Genomic DNA, 15,791 nt, shown 5'->3' on the forward strand with positions numbered 1-15,791 from the left:
TGCTGTAATGCACCCTGGATCATTACACATTATGCTCCATGTTCGTTTGACATAAAATGCCATCGCTTTAGACTTGATGTCGGTTAGACACAATCCTCCATTGCTTGGATCCAAAACTGCTGTCTTCACCGGCACTCGAATCAATTCCCCTTTCCACAAGAACTTTGATAAGGTGGACATGATCGTCTTCGCCACCATTGATGGAATGGAGAGAACCTGTGCTATGTAGTAGGCCTTGGATAAAATATACGTGTTGATAAGCAGTATTCTCTGAAACTGGTCTATGCTACGTTGACAGTTTTCAAACAAAGCTCCCTTGATTTTTCTTGCCACCTCCCGCCAATTTATTGCTATCATTTTTAAAAGGGAAGTTGTCAATGCCATTCCAAGAGCTTTGTGTTCATTCACATGGTTCGCCCACTCAATGTGCAAGTTAGCAAGCCGCGTTATATTTGGAAATTTACTTTCACTTTCATTTACCCTCGCACCTGATGCGGAACAGTATTTTGCAAGTATCATCTCTAGTTGTGTCACATCTGTTTGGTCTCTGATGATTACGCCTACATCGTCCGCGTAAGCACCTACCACGGTCTTTGTTCCATTAATGGTAATGCCTGTCAGCCTGTGCTGTAGCTGTCTCAAGAAAGGTTCCAGTGGTATAACGAACAGGAGCATGGATAAGGGGCTTCCTTGGATAACACCCCTTTTTATTTCAATTTTTTTGTCAGTTGACAGTTAACGGAGATTTGTGCAGTAACACCCATTGCCATGTTCTTGATGATGTCGATGGTTTTTGGCAGGAAGTCCATTCGGCGCATTGTCTCTAGAAAGTATTTGTGATTAATTTGATCAAATGCCTTATGGAAGACTATGAAAAGCAGTCCACATTTTACGTTACTTGCCTGCGCTAGCGCAATGACATCGTGATACAAAACCGCAGTTGGTAAAATCGTCCTTCTAAAAGCACAAGTCTGCTGTTGGCCTATGTTGTCAGCGGTGCATGGTGTAAAGCGCCTGTTAATTACTCGAACTATAATTTTATAATCTGAATTTAAAAGCGAAATCGGCCGTAGGTTTTTTTGCAGCCTCTGTTCTTCGGGATCAACACGATTTTACATTGTTTGAACTCTGCAGCCACTGGCTTTCCTTGTAAGACTTCATTGACAACTTCGGTGAACTTTTCTCCTATTAGGGTCCAAAATCGCTTATAGAATTCAATGGGCAGTCCGTCAGGTCCTGGAGATTTTCTAGCAGGGGAGCTGCACACGATTTCTAATACATCTTCCTTGGTGATGTCCGAAGAAATGTTATCATCATCTCGCGATATTCGTGGAAGATATGTACCAAAGAGCTCATCGTATTCTTCTTCGTTTGTTTCCCCTGACGCATACATACGTTCATAGTACGCTGAGATCTCTTTAATTATTTCCTTCTGGGTGGTGATTATGGTACCATCATCTATTTGAAGTTCATCCATGAAACTTCTTCTTCTATTCTTGGCGTGTCTGACAAGGTGGTACAATGCAGCAGTCTCACCTTCAGTGACTGACTTTGCTTTGGATTTTAAGTCCCTACAGTTCCTTACGTTTCAGACTTGTTAATTTTGCTTTTATTTTCTTGATGTCTTTCAATGTTGTAGGAATTGCATCTCTCTGATCGTATAGGTCCCTGAGCACGCTGTAGTAGAATTCTACAGTCTGTTTCCTATCTCTGGCCATATCTATACTAAAATATATTAAAACTTTCCTTAACTTTGGTTTCGCTCGTTGGGTCCACCATTCTATCACACTTGGAAAGTTGTTCAGTGAATGGACACACATTTCCCAAGCTCTGGTTAGGGCATCTTCTAAGTCTTCTTCTGATAATAACGATATATTTAGATTCCACTGGCTTCTTACTCTTCGGGTAGGTTGTGGTGTTAAATTTACGCAGGTCAACAACGCACTGTGATCGGAAAAACTAACGGGAACAGTTTCTGTTTTCAGTACTTTATCTGCTAAATTTTCAGATACGTAAATTCTGTCAATTCTACTACAGGAATTCGCAACAATGAGTGAAGTTCACCATTGTTGGGTATTTTATTTCCCACGCATCTTTTAATTTTAAATCAACAACAAGACGTCTCAAGTCAGTTGAGTAATTGAAGTTGGGGATTTGATCCTTTCGACTCAATACACAATTAAAATCTCCCCCTATTATAAGTTGGAGGGGGTTTTTCCTCAGTAAATAAATTACGCTTTCATTAAAGAATGTGGCTCTTGCAGCTCTATTACTGCAGCCAGAAGGAGCATATAAATTGACTATAGTAACTCCTGCTACATTTATTCCAGTGCCTCGCCCCGATTCTAATTTATCAACGTCATGTACGGGGATGCCTTCTCTAACTAAAATGGCCGTGCCAACATTAGTTTCAGTGGAAATATTGTAAAAATCAACGTAATTGGAAAAATTTAATTGTGGGAATACCACTTCCTGTAGGAGAGCAATATCCGTCGCTGACTCATACGGAAACTGTTTCAGAGCAGCTATTTTAACATCCGACTGTATCCTATTAATGTTTAACGTGGTAATCGTATATGACTGTAACATAGGGGAGTGACCTTTTTTCCCGCTAGTCTATCATTTCATGCCACTCCATGCCGGATACTTCCTGAGAATCTGATTGGAGACCACCGTCACTGTTTGCATTAGAACCTTTCTTTTTACTTTTCTTGCGGTTTGCATTGACACTGGCCTTCACCGAATGTCTGCTCCGCCCACCCCCTGAGTAGTTTCCCACTGAGGGCGGTGTCAGTGAATCTGAGGGGCAGTCGTGTGCTACCATCTCGTCTGTCAAAGGCGGCGCAGAAGCAGTTTGCAAACATTCTTCCAATGCCCCATCACTTCTATGATCACTTTCGTTTAGTGTTTGTGTGTTGTTGCTGTAAAACTCCGCTTCTTCATCTTGGGATTTGGGCTGTGACGTCGCCTGTTGTTGACAATCACTCGCTACCTCATGTTTGCTTTCAGTTGCATCCGCGAGTGAATCTGTCTGCATTGTTTGACGTACGGGTACTGCAGCGCGGGGTTGTGGCGTCACTAACAAGGGAACCTCCCCATCGCATCCCCCTCAGATTTAGTTATAAATTGACACAGTGGATAGGCCTTGAAAAACTGAACACAGATCAATCGAGAAAACAGGAAGAAGTTGTGTGGAACTATGAAAAAATAAGCAAAATATACAAACTGAGTAGTCCAAGTGTAACATATGCAACATCAAGGACTGTGTAAGCTGCAGAGCGCCGTGGTCCCGTGGTTACAGTGAGTAACTGTGGAACGAGAGGTCCTTGGTTCGAGTCCTCCCTCGACTAAATTTTACTTACATTATTTTCGCAAAGTTACGATCTGACCGTTCATTCATTGACGTCTCTGTTCACTGTAATAAGTTTAGTGTCTGTGTTTTGCGACCGCACCGCAAAACCGTGCGATTAGTAGACGAAAGGACGTGCCTCTCCAGTAGGAACAGAAAACATTTGATCGCAAATTCAAAGGTCACCCGATTCCTCCACAGGAAAACACGCCTGAAATATTCTATACGACACTGGTGACGGCATGTGCGTCACGTTACAGGAATATGTTGTCGAACCACCTAACTTGCACACTTGGCGAATGGGTAAAAACATTCTTCTACCTTGCCCGATTTAGGTTTTCTTGTGGATGTGATAATCACTCCCAAAAAAGTGATGAAAACATAAGTTTGTCACATAAACGGCAACAAATGAATGCAACAGTTTCACAGTCGCACAGTTTTCCCTGTGCTCTGTCAAAACATATGTTTTTAACGTTTTCAAGTTTTTCCTTAACAAGTATATCAAGTCGTCTTTGAAGAAACGTGCCCTGTCAGCTCGATGAGAACTTCCTGAAGGGGCGTACAAGTTGATGATAGTCACATCATAGATATTTAGTCCTATTCCCCTTCCGGATTCCAGTCGTTCCACTTCGCTTACTGTAATCCCTTCCCTTACCAAAATAGCTGTTCCAACACTTGTTTCGGGAGACACATTTATGTAACTGACAAAACCGGGAATTACCAAATCCGAAATTAGTACTTCTTGTAACAGGGCAATATCAGTCGCGGATTCGTACAAAAATTCCTTAAGGGCCGATAATTTCAAACCGGTCGTGATTTTATTTATGTTTATAGTGGTGACAGAATAAGTTTGCGTCATTGTGCTGTCACTATGTAGTTGTTTTGTTGAACTAATTTAGTTTACTGTGGTTCAGGGTTCAGTTAAGCTGTAACAGTTTTCTCGGAAGGCTGAACATGGAATAACACTTCAATCAGTTTATTAGTTACTGTCCCGTTTTTTTCTACTTCTGATGCTTTCTCTTGTACCGCAAACAGACTGATTTCCTGGTAAACTTTCTGATTTTTCCTCCAGTGATTCGTGTACGACCGTTTCGGACTGAACATTCTTTGGGCTTGGGTCGCCCCTACTGGATTTTCCCTTCCCTTGGTTACGAGCTACATTCTCATTTGGTTGCGTCGGTATTTTACTTCGCGGCTTATCTGGAGCAGCAGCAGACGCTTTAGCAATTTCGGCTGCCGGCGCCTGCCCTGAGGTGTTGACCGTGATTTCAGTTTGGCCACCACTTCCTCGTTCTTTATTAATTTCACTCACTTTCTGATCGAGGGAAACAAATGGAGACTGCAGTTTTGCATCCTCTCCCTGAATTTGTTTATTAACAGATAGATTCCGATCTTTGCAATCGGCTACTGCACCTGTTGTTTCTTGCAAATTAATGCTGCTTACACTCCTTTCATTTTCTGGTACCGTATGTGTATTATCTTTCTGTTCATTAGTTTCCATTCGCATTTTGCCTTCAGGTTCCTCTGCCTTCTCATCGCACTGTTTTTGCTTGCGAAGTGAGGGAGTGGGACAAGACAGCTCGTCCTCTGAACAACTATCAGTTATCTCCAGAGGTCGTTTTTTCGGTTGCATTTCAGTTTCACGAGTAGTGGCAACGGGGTTTCCTTTTGTTGTTAACGGGGGAAATTGACTGTTATCGTGAAGGGAGACATCAGCTTGTCCCGCTGCGTTAACATCCTCAACCAGTTGTTCCGGGCTATTCTTTGGTAACAGATCATTTAAGGTAAGCTTCTGACGCTGTATCAAATTACTTTTAAGCACAACAGTTCGCCGCGGACATTCCTGTCTGAAGTGGCCGGTTTCGTTACATATATGACATGTAGCTTCCTGACCTGTATAAACAATTTGTGCCTTATACCCACAAACAGTTATGTGAGACGGAATATTCGTCTTAACGTCCATCTCTACACAGCGGACCCCGTTAAAACACTGCAGTTTAAAGCGAGGCGACCATCTTTCATTTGCAATTGATTTAACGTCTCCGTAGTTTAAAAGAGCTTCCTTAATCTTATCATTTTCAATTTCAATGGGGAAATTCAAGACACGAACGGTTTTGTAATGAATGTCCGCTCTATAGATGGAAACCTTACTTTTATAACCATTTCTATGCACAAAATCTACTTCATAGCCCCACTTTCGTTACACTTTATCAACAGTCGAAGCACTGATTAACTTGACAAAAACACAGTATTTTTCCTGATCCAGTTGCCAGGTATGAACGGTTTCAGAATTTAGACCAATTACCTGTGTAATCCAGTCATCTATTTCCAGGGATGTCGGCTGAACAGGACGGGATTCTTTGTCAAAAGCAAATACCAGAGTATTCTTCCTGAGGTTTGTAGCCATGGTTAATCCAGCGAAGCAGTTTCGGTTAAACAACCGAAATTCCAAGTAGCAGCAGCAAGACCAGCAAGACCAGAAAGAGCGATCAGATCACAAGGAACAGGAACGAACACGGAGATTAACGGACGGACGGCACTCGGCGAAGCACAAGTACAGCGACGTAAACACTGAAGTGCAGCGCAACAGTTAACAGCGGCCACTCGCGAGCGCGGCTGAAACGGAACTGGACCTTGATATGGCTTATCTTGCACACAGACTCCTCAGTTTGTATATTTTGCTTATTTTTTCACAGTTCCATACAATTTCTTCCTGTCTTCTCGATTGAACTGTGTTCAGTTTTTCATTACCTTTCCCTGTGCCAACTTATAACTAAATCTGAGGGGGGTGCGATGGGGAGGTTCCCTTGTAAGAGCAGCCCATTGCTATCTACTGGCGCGTCCAGCGCTACAGAATGGGACTGTGATGTCACTTCGACTTGTTCGGGTGACGGTGGCGTATTCGATTTGTCTGCTGATGTACTTGACTCAGAGTTAGAATCTATGCTGGCAATATTGTCTGAAACAGTTTCCAGTACTGTTTTCTGAATGTCACCTACAGCTTTCAGCGACAGGTTGATATCTTCTTCTTCATCTGTGCTACTGCCGTCACAAGTTCGACGTCTCTTGTTACTTTTTCCAGCCGGTCACGAAAACTGATGGTGGATGACGTAACTGACCGGAGATAACATTTCGTACTTTAGATTTGGCTCGGGAACGACCAAACACAGCAGTAAGCACGAGTGCGCCGGCACATTTGCTCATTACTCAACACATGTACTCAATACGGGCGTAACGCCGCAACTTGGGCGCTGGAAAAATTGGAAATTTTTGGTAATGGCTTATGGGACCAAACTAATGAGATCAGCAGCCCCGAAGCTTACGCAATACGTAATCTGACTTAAACTAAGGACAACACACACGCACACACCCCCATACCCCCATGCCCGAGGGAGGACTCGAACCTCCGACGGTGGGAGCCTCGCGGACCGTGACAATGCGCCGCAGACCGCTGGGCGATTGTGTCGCTGGCGAACGAAACTTAACATGTTAGCTGATTGTCCAGATGTTATGAACGTCAGTTTTAACACAGGTTAAAGTCAGAATGTTATAAAGACATCAGAATTTCTAATTAGGTTTTAGAGTGAAGCGAATTTATGTTGCAAGTGTCAGCTATAAAAATAAAATCTAACGACGAATGAGGTAGGTGAATATATCATTTTCAATTAAAATATCCTAAAAGATGAACAATGTAAAAGATTAAGAAGAAAAAAATATTCGACCGTGACAGGACTCGAACCTGCAATCTTCGGATCCGAAGTCCGACGCCTTATCCATTAGGCCACACGGTCAGATGCCACTACAGTGCTTGAATTATGCAGTTCTACAAACCATGTATTTATTATTTTTTTCTGAATTGTAATGTACGTATGTGTTTCATAGATATAACATAGACTTGCGTAAGTACAAACTTTAATCCACAGGTATGCTTTCAGTGGAGAGGTCTGTTTGGCGAGCGGACTGGAAGAGGTGTGTTACCTGAACTTCGGCCGAACCATATTTTTATTCGTTAGACGAAATTACAAAACTTTTCTTTTAAAGTGGACATAAGGATCGTTTATCTTCTACACAGTATGACTGGATGTACATGCTGTTCATTAGTGTGTTCCAGTGATAAGTGGGAAAGTATGTAACTTATAAAGACATCTGAATTTCTAATTAGGTTTTAGAGTGAAGCGAATTTATGTTGCTAAGTGTCAGCAATAAAAATAAAATCTGACGACGAATGCATATTTACATATCAACTACGCAGAAATCATCGTAGCCTACTAGTATTAAGGTAATGCATTCTAACACCGTGATGACAACTCAGTCGTTTATTTACAAAGGTGTTTATACATGCTGTTTCGTTGACAGCAGCATTTTTGCAAAGAAAGAGGTAAATGATTTGCGTCCATGCTGTGAATGACAATTGGCGATTAGCGATTGCATTTAGCCAACTCCGTTTAACGTATGTGGTGGGAAATGCTGCCTATATATCTATGTAGATCTTTTGCATTGTAGTACGTTGAATGCAATTGGCCCATATTGAATGAAAATTCACAACTAAGAAGCTGTACGAAATCTCGGTTGTTTGATAAGGATTCTCCTAAGGCTAAAAGCGTCATTCATCAAAATACATAGGGCTTCCTGGATGTGGCTAGTCCTGTAGGCCATGTATATCTTACCACTTTTGGATGTACAGTATGAACATCAATAAAACCAATCAGTTGCAGGGACGCATTCCTTACAGGAAATAGAGGAAAAAAGGTCCTATGAACATGTGTCTCGAAATGCATCAGTGCCACGGTAGACGGCGGTGACAAACGAAAGTCCCTCAGATTACGTGCCGTGTATGTATCCCACAGATGACGATTATGGTTGCTTCGAAGGTAAAAAGGATTGATGACAGAAGTCCTATAATTGTGGATGATCTCCTGCAAAAACATCTATCAAATCCTTCCCGTGGAAAGAAATCCGTTGCTCGATAACCCTTGCACTTGTTGCACTTGACAGGGTTAGTGGCGGCTGTCATGCAGTATATATAAAATCGTACTTTGGTTTACAGCGTATTGGCAGGCCACTTACCTGGAACTTGCGCTTGGGTTAGTCTCAACATCCTATAGAATCCGGTCCTCCAAATCTGGTGTACGCACAGTCCGCCGCCTACCTGTACGTTCGTCTGTCCGAAAGGACCCATTACCACAGAAGTGCCCAAAAAGTGTTTGAGATGTTGTGTGAGGGTGCTTGTATCGGTATAGCCATGCCGCATCTCGGCCGTTTCCATCGCTTGGCCGTACAAAAACACCGTCACGGCTTGTTCCCGACATGAATGCCAGGCCATTCTGCTGCTTACTGTACACTACGTCAATCACTCAGACTACAACACAAGCAACACACGGCACGTGATCAGCGGAACTTTCATTCGTAAGCGCCGTTTACAGTGGAAGCGATGCATTTCCGGACACATGTTCATAGGACCTTTCTTCCCGTCAGGAATCCATCCTTGCATTAATGTACACACTGTATTGAACGCATCTGCTCTATTTGTAGGAAACTTGTAAAAACACCTATGACGTGTGCAGAAGTAGAAAATGTAATAAATAAATAGTCAGATCGGTTTTTTCGGGAACGCGAAAAGCAAATTTTGTCGCATACTTCCTGCAATGACAAAAACTTTTTAACCTCGGTTACCACAGGCCATGAAAACTTGCACATGCACCCCGCCACCTCTGCCTTCAGAGGACAGTGATTGTTTCCACAAGTGCGATCTGAATTTCTACTTGCAGTGTTCAAGGCGGCGTAAACTTAAAACAGTTCTTGAGGAGGCCGTAAATGAAGTTGTGTAGATTTTTTGTCAAGAGCTTACAGCAACAGTAACGAAAAGAACACAATCCCGTAAATACCGCGTTCGAAAATGGATTACTGCTAAAAACCATTAGGGTATGAGAGACATTCTGATAGGTAAGATTTATTGCCAGAGGATGAAGTGTCATTCGAAAATTACTTTTGAATAAGTAATAGTACTGGTACCATAATTTTGTATTCCTTTGAACTATATTTCTTCCATTATAGAAAGAGTCAAATATATGTATGCGAGATAACATGCTGAATCGTGTTAAATTAAAACTGACACACCAGGTACCTACCAACTGGAGACGCACACCATCACTGTTCTTAGAAAAACACAGAACCGAAGTTTTCATGTGCAATGATGACTGGCACTTAAAATACCCTGATTATATATTTCGTCCCAATGTTTCCGCATTATTTTTAGTCAAATTTGTGAGGGTCACTAGGGCTGTAAATGTAGGTGCGACAATTATTCATGTGATGGCACTTAATTTTAGAGCCAAACTTTGTTCTGCATTTCAGAACCAGTTACTATTCAGTGACTGTGCCAGTAAGAACTGTACAGTATTGTTTACATGTGATAATATTTAAGGTCAGGAGTAACTTAAATCTCTGAATATACAAATAACTTTTCTGTTTTCATGTAATCGTGCTATTTATACTCAATGAATAAACCAAAATTTTATAATAGTGAAATCACTGTTGGTTCGTTCTGCAGGAATGTGAACCAAAGCAGCCGGCCGGAGTGGCCGTGCGGTTCTAGGTGCTACAGTCTGGAGCCGAGCGACCGCTACGGTCGCAGGTTCGAATTCTGCCTTGGGCATGGATATGTGTGATGTCCTTAGGTTAGTTAGGTTTAATTAGTTCTAAGTTCTAGGCGACTGATGACCTCAGAAGTTACGTCGCATAGTGCTCAGAGCCATTTGAACCAAAGCAAGTCGAAAGTCTGTTACAATATAGATACCAGTAGTTAATTTATTGCAAATGATGCCGTGTTAATACGAACTGGTGAAAAAAGGAATTACTGAAGGTTAGAACGAGATTCCTATGTCTAGGTTTAAGAAAATTTTACCACTTCACAAGGTATTTATTTACATACCAGCAGTTGAACGCCAAACTATTTATTTATGGAAACAAACAACACACAACTTTTGCTGCCGAGAATGACAGTGAAATAATAGCAGTTCCGACTATTAGTGATCTCTGTTGAAGCTATTCGATTTGGTGAGAAGTTAATCGTTTTAACTTTTCTGACAGGCTTAATGATCCAGTTGAATGTTTCCGCAGTTTACTGACACGAGCGATGGTTGCATAGTGCTAGAAATTCTGGTGTACTGTTATAGTGTCTGTAGTCCATACCAAGAAGGTTTTGGACAGAGAGACATGATGGTAGAACATGTACATCCGCAGTCCTAAAGCGACACAGTTCTGTACTTAAACACCCTGTAATGCTAAAGTCATGTTCTTTTCTGATATATTAGTCGTCGTGGAATGCAACACTGTTAATACTCCAATGCAGGAAATGTTTCCAATTGTCGACGTACATTCACCTTGCAAGTTTTGTATCCCATTCACTATGGGGAGAAACTTTAAGACGATAAAGCTACTACCTTCTACACACAAAACATAGGTTCTTACTGATACACGGCCTATATATCTTTCCATAGGTGTGTAGCACCCGCTGATCACATGCGATTACAACTCTAAAATTATTCTATGCTTGCGTCAGTCCTATAAAATGATTGTCAGCAGCGGAAAATACATGAAACGACAGCTTGCGATGAAATAGATAAATGCATAGCAGTGGTGTTTGACATGCGAAATTACACACCTTGCCATGCTGTCTCCGTGAACAGAAAAGTCTCTCCCACAAAGAACAACAGTCAAGCAACTGTGCACGCAGAATTTGTATTACCTTACAAACCCCTACCGCTGACTTAGAATCACTGTTGTTATGAGACTGGAGACTCAGATTATGGACAGAACACTTCGTAATTCCATCTGTTCTGTAGGCGTCATGGTTGAATGTTGAACATTGCAAAGATCTCAGAACCACATTTGTAGGTCAATGGGATCTTCAGACCCTGGCTGACCGGTTTGGGGAGGCTCAGTGGCGGCCTGCGCCTTCCTATGGAAATATCCATTCATTCCATTCGCCAGCTGCACTATGTGATGCCACTCCCCAAGTCGTGACTGACGAACAGTTCATTTAACCCCGAAATATCGAATCATCTTCCTCTCTGCTCTCTGTCGTCATAGTAATTCAAGTGTTAATGACCACCCACAGCTCCACACTAACCATCATTCAACCCCTCAGACGACACACTTTAAACAGTTGTTCAGACCTCATGTTATCACTAAAACTCCAAATTTGTGTATGGTGTTAGATGCTGTCAATACGTCTCATGGTCTCAGTGGTCAATTCTAACCGTAAGTCCAAATAAAAGTCTAAACAGTGTTAAGTTTCTTATTGGCCAGCTGGCGGTAGGATGCACCAGTGTTTCACAAACTCAGTAACAGAGCAGTCTCACCTTTAATGCCGCAAAGGATACCTGTGTAGCAGTTTTGTAAGCAGGTTGACACATTTTTTGCTGTAAGACATCCTATGACTACAGCTCTGTACACCACCATACATTCTTTGTTGTTGCACCATGACATTGCATTCCATTGTCGGTTGGTAACGCTTTTTCGTCTATTACCTCTCACAGAAAGCTCGACGTAGCATGGTGTACGGTTGCTCCCAAAAGTCACACAGAGTGGTGGAAATAAAAGGCAGAGGCACGATGTCTTAGTGACGAAAATGTGGAAGACATCGCAAAATATGGAAACTGGAAGAGTTTATAGCTCTATGAAGCATTTCCAAACAGCTGTCCAAATGTGATGACCTATATATTTAATCTCATGTTTCACAGTGACAGTGTAGCGGATGTCACACTGTTCTGTGCCCCTGTGGGTCCAGGGGTTAGAACGGGCCTGAGGTATTCCTGCCTATCGTAAGAGGCGAATAAAAGGAGTTTCACACGTTTCGATCTTTATGTGATGGTTCCCTGCAGGGTTTGACCTCCATTCTTCAAAATTTTCCCGAAGAGCGAGCCAATTGGGGAAGGGCGCCTTATGAGGTGCATTGTGTCCATCGTGCATTGATATCTTTAGCCCACTTTCTCGTCGTTTCATTAGTCACGCCCATTCTCCATCTTTTGGGCGAGGACACTTTCCTGGGTGTATTTTCCACCATGCACTATGCAGTGTCGCTTTCTGCGTCGACGTTGACCATGGACTTCTTTGCACCTGATATCCAGCATGGTAGCCAATCCGTTGGGGCGGGCCGCTATGTACTCTGTTGATTGTAACCCCCTGACCCCACAGTGATCGCTCTGGTGATGCCTGTACCATTAACTCCCCATGTATGCCAAGGGGTAGATGCCCATGCCCCTGGAGCATCGGGACTCCCGGCAATGGCCATCCTGCCAGATGGCCTTTGCTGCGGCTGGATGACGCCCGTGGGGAACGCCCCTGGTCGGAATGGGTGGCATCAGGGCAGATGACAGGCAATGAAGCGTAGTCCATTATCTCCTCCTGGTGGTGAAACACCAGCAGTCTCTAAGCAATCACGAGCTCAATTCAACACACAGAAGTACAACCCCAAATCGTTCCCCTCCCTTGCCACACCATGAGAGGAACGTCAGGCTAAGGATGGCAGCAGGTCTTACTTGCCCAGTACCCTGTATGTACAAGAGCTGATGGGGAATCATTCATGACAATTAGGCCTCAGTTTTTATTGAGCATTTAGAGAACAAGTATGGGGAGGTGGAGGGCTTGTCCAAACTGTGATCTGGGTTAGTCTTGATCAAAACAGCATACTCTGCCCAGTCACGGGAGCTATTCGCTTGTGACAAGCTGGGGGATGTTTCTGTAACCCTGACTCCCCATAAGAGCTTAAATATGGTCCAGGGTATCATATTCACAGGGACCTTCTTTTGCAGTCCGATGACGAGCTGCACGCCAATTTAAAGCGGGGAGGTGTAAATTTCGTCCAGCGTGGCCACCGGGGTCTGAGGAATAATCAGGTTGCCACCGGTGCCTTCATCTTGCCCGAGAAGGGCAAGGTAATGGTCTACCGGTGTGATGTAAAGCCCTATATCCCTCCCCCGATGCGGTGCTTTAAGTGCTGGAAGTTCAGCTATGTGTCTTCCCGCTGTACTTCAGCATCACATCCCGAGAGTGCAGACGCCCATCGCATCCCAATACTCCATGTGCCCCGCCTCCCATCTGTGTCAACTGCAAAGAGTACCATTCGCCTTGCTCGCCAGACTGCAAGATTCTTTAGAAAGAAAGGAAAATCAAGACTCTGCACCGACTGATATACACTGAGGCTAAGAGAAAATGTGAACGCCTGCATCCTGTGTGTGTTACATCGTCTTACGCTGCCGCTGCAACAGTTTTGACACCATCAGCTCTGCCAACCAGTCACCTCTCAGAGCCGGAAGACTACACCTGCCTCCTTGATGATGGGGGGCATTTCCTTCCCTGTTGCTCCTGCACCACCTACTTCGGGAGCAACACCCTGCCCACTTCCCCAACCATCGGGGATGTCCATCCCCACTTCTAAGCCAGAGAAGCATAAGTCTCCTTCAGATTCTGTCACTAGGAAAGGGTCCCTTGGTTCACTCCCTTCCCAGGTTCTGCTAGTGGGAAAGACGACACCTGCCAGTGCCTGAAGAGCCCAGAGTAGCTGGTCATATGGCTTCATGCTCATCCTCAGTCCCGGAGACTGAGCCAGTGAAAGCCAAGGAGCAGCGAGAGGAAAAAAAAAAAATCCTAAGACCAAGGAAATTGAGGTGGCACCCACACCACCTCTACCTACAAGCTCTGTGTCTGAGAATAGGGTGGAGATTTTGGCGTCAGCTGAGGACCTAAATCTCTCCAGACCCTCACACAATGGATATAGACTGCTGAGGCAATAAATCAGTGGCAGCAGGTGACCCGAGGTGTAAACTGCCTCATGTACTGTACCATGCCCTCCCAGTCACACGATGTCATCCTCTAGCGGAATTGCAGCTGTTTTTCCACCGCCTGTCTGAGCTACGGCAACTGTTGTGCTTTACACCTGCTTTCTGCATTGCCCTCCAGGAAACCTGGTTCCCGGCAGTGTGGACCTCTGCCCTCCGTGGCTATAAGGGATATTACAGGAACCATAGTGACTGTAATCGAGTGTCAGGTGGAGTTTGCGTTTATGTCCTAAACTGTTTGTACTGAACCCCTCTTGAAGGTGTGGCAGTCAGAATGACAACGCAGGAAATAACTGTCTGCAATGTATATCTTCGTCCAGATGGTGCAGTACCCCTGGATGTACTAGCTTCACTGATTGATCAACTCCCTCAACCTTCCGTACTTTTGGGAGATTTTAATGTCCATAACCCCTTGTGGGGTGCTACAGTTCTTACTGCCTGAGGCAGAGATGTCGAAAATTTACTGTCACAACTCGACCTCTGCTTCTTAACTATTGGGGCCGCCAAACATTTCAGTGTGGAACATGACACATATTTGGTCATTGATCCCTCGCTTTGTAGTCCTGGCCTTCTCCCATGTACCCACTGGAGAGCACATGACGACCTGTGTGGTAGTGACCACTTCACCATTTCCCTGTCACTGCCCTGGCATCAGGCCCACGGACGCCTGCCCAGATAGGCTTTAAACAAGGCAAACTGGGAAGACTTTACTTTTGCTGTCACCGTTGAATCTCCCTGCATGGTAACATCGATGTGGTGGCTGAGCAGGTAGTTAAAACGATCGTTTCTGCGGCGGAAAACGCGGTCCCTTGCCTTTTAGGGTGCCCCTGTGGAAGGTCCCTTGGTGGTCACCGGAAGTTGCTGAGGCAATTAAGGAGCATCGGCGAGCTCTACAGTGGCGTAAGCGGCACCCTTGCCTGGAGCATCTCATAGCCTTTAAACGGCTCTGTGCCCGTGTTCGCTACCTTATAAAATGACAGAAGCAGGAGTGTTGGGAGAGATACGCCCATCAGCCTCACCAACGTTCTTTGTAAGCTGCTGGAACGTATGATGCGTAGGAAGTTGGGTTGGGTCCTGTAGTCACGTGGCCTGCTGGCTCCATGTCAGGGCAGTTTCCTCCAGGGTCGCTCAACACTGATAATCTTATGTCCATCGAGTCTGCTATCCGAACAGCCTTTTCCAGGAGTTCATCTCTGCCCTGGAACAGTCCAGTCATTCCGTGGTGTTTGAGTGGACCCCAGGACACGTCGGAATCCTAGACAACGAACTTGCTGACAGGCTGGCCAAACTGTCGGAAACCGCTCCTGGAAATGGTCATCTCTGAAACTGGCCTGCGTTCTGTCTTAAGCCACAAGATTTTTCGGCTTTGGGAGACAGTGACATAACAGTATGCACAACAAACTGCATGTCATTAAGGCGACATCCCTGCAAGCTTCTCACAGGGAATCATTTGTCCTTTGTCGGCTCCGCATTGGCCATATGTGGCTTACACATGGCTAACTCCTCCATCGTGAGGATCCACCTCAATGTCTCTGTGGCTCCCAAATGCCTGTCGTCCACCTCTTCCTGGTCTATCCACTTTTGGCCGCTCTGCGGCAGAC

General features: G+C 44.2%; 1 non-coding gene across 1 annotated transcript; it reads right to left on the reverse strand.

Annotated features, from left to right (window-relative positions):
* Positions 1-7,067: 7,067 nt before the first annotated feature.
* Trnar-ucg lies at positions 7,068-7,140 on the reverse strand. Its single transcript has one exon. It is a non-coding gene; the product is annotated as a tRNA-Arg (tRNA).
* Positions 7,141-15,791: the final 8,651 nt, after the last annotated feature.

The sequence above is a fragment of the Schistocerca piceifrons genome, chromosome 4, assembly GCF_021461385.2.
Source record: "Schistocerca piceifrons isolate TAMUIC-IGC-003096 chromosome 4, iqSchPice1.1, whole genome shotgun sequence".
Taxonomy (NCBI): domain Eukaryota; kingdom Metazoa; phylum Arthropoda; class Insecta; order Orthoptera; family Acrididae; genus Schistocerca; species Schistocerca piceifrons.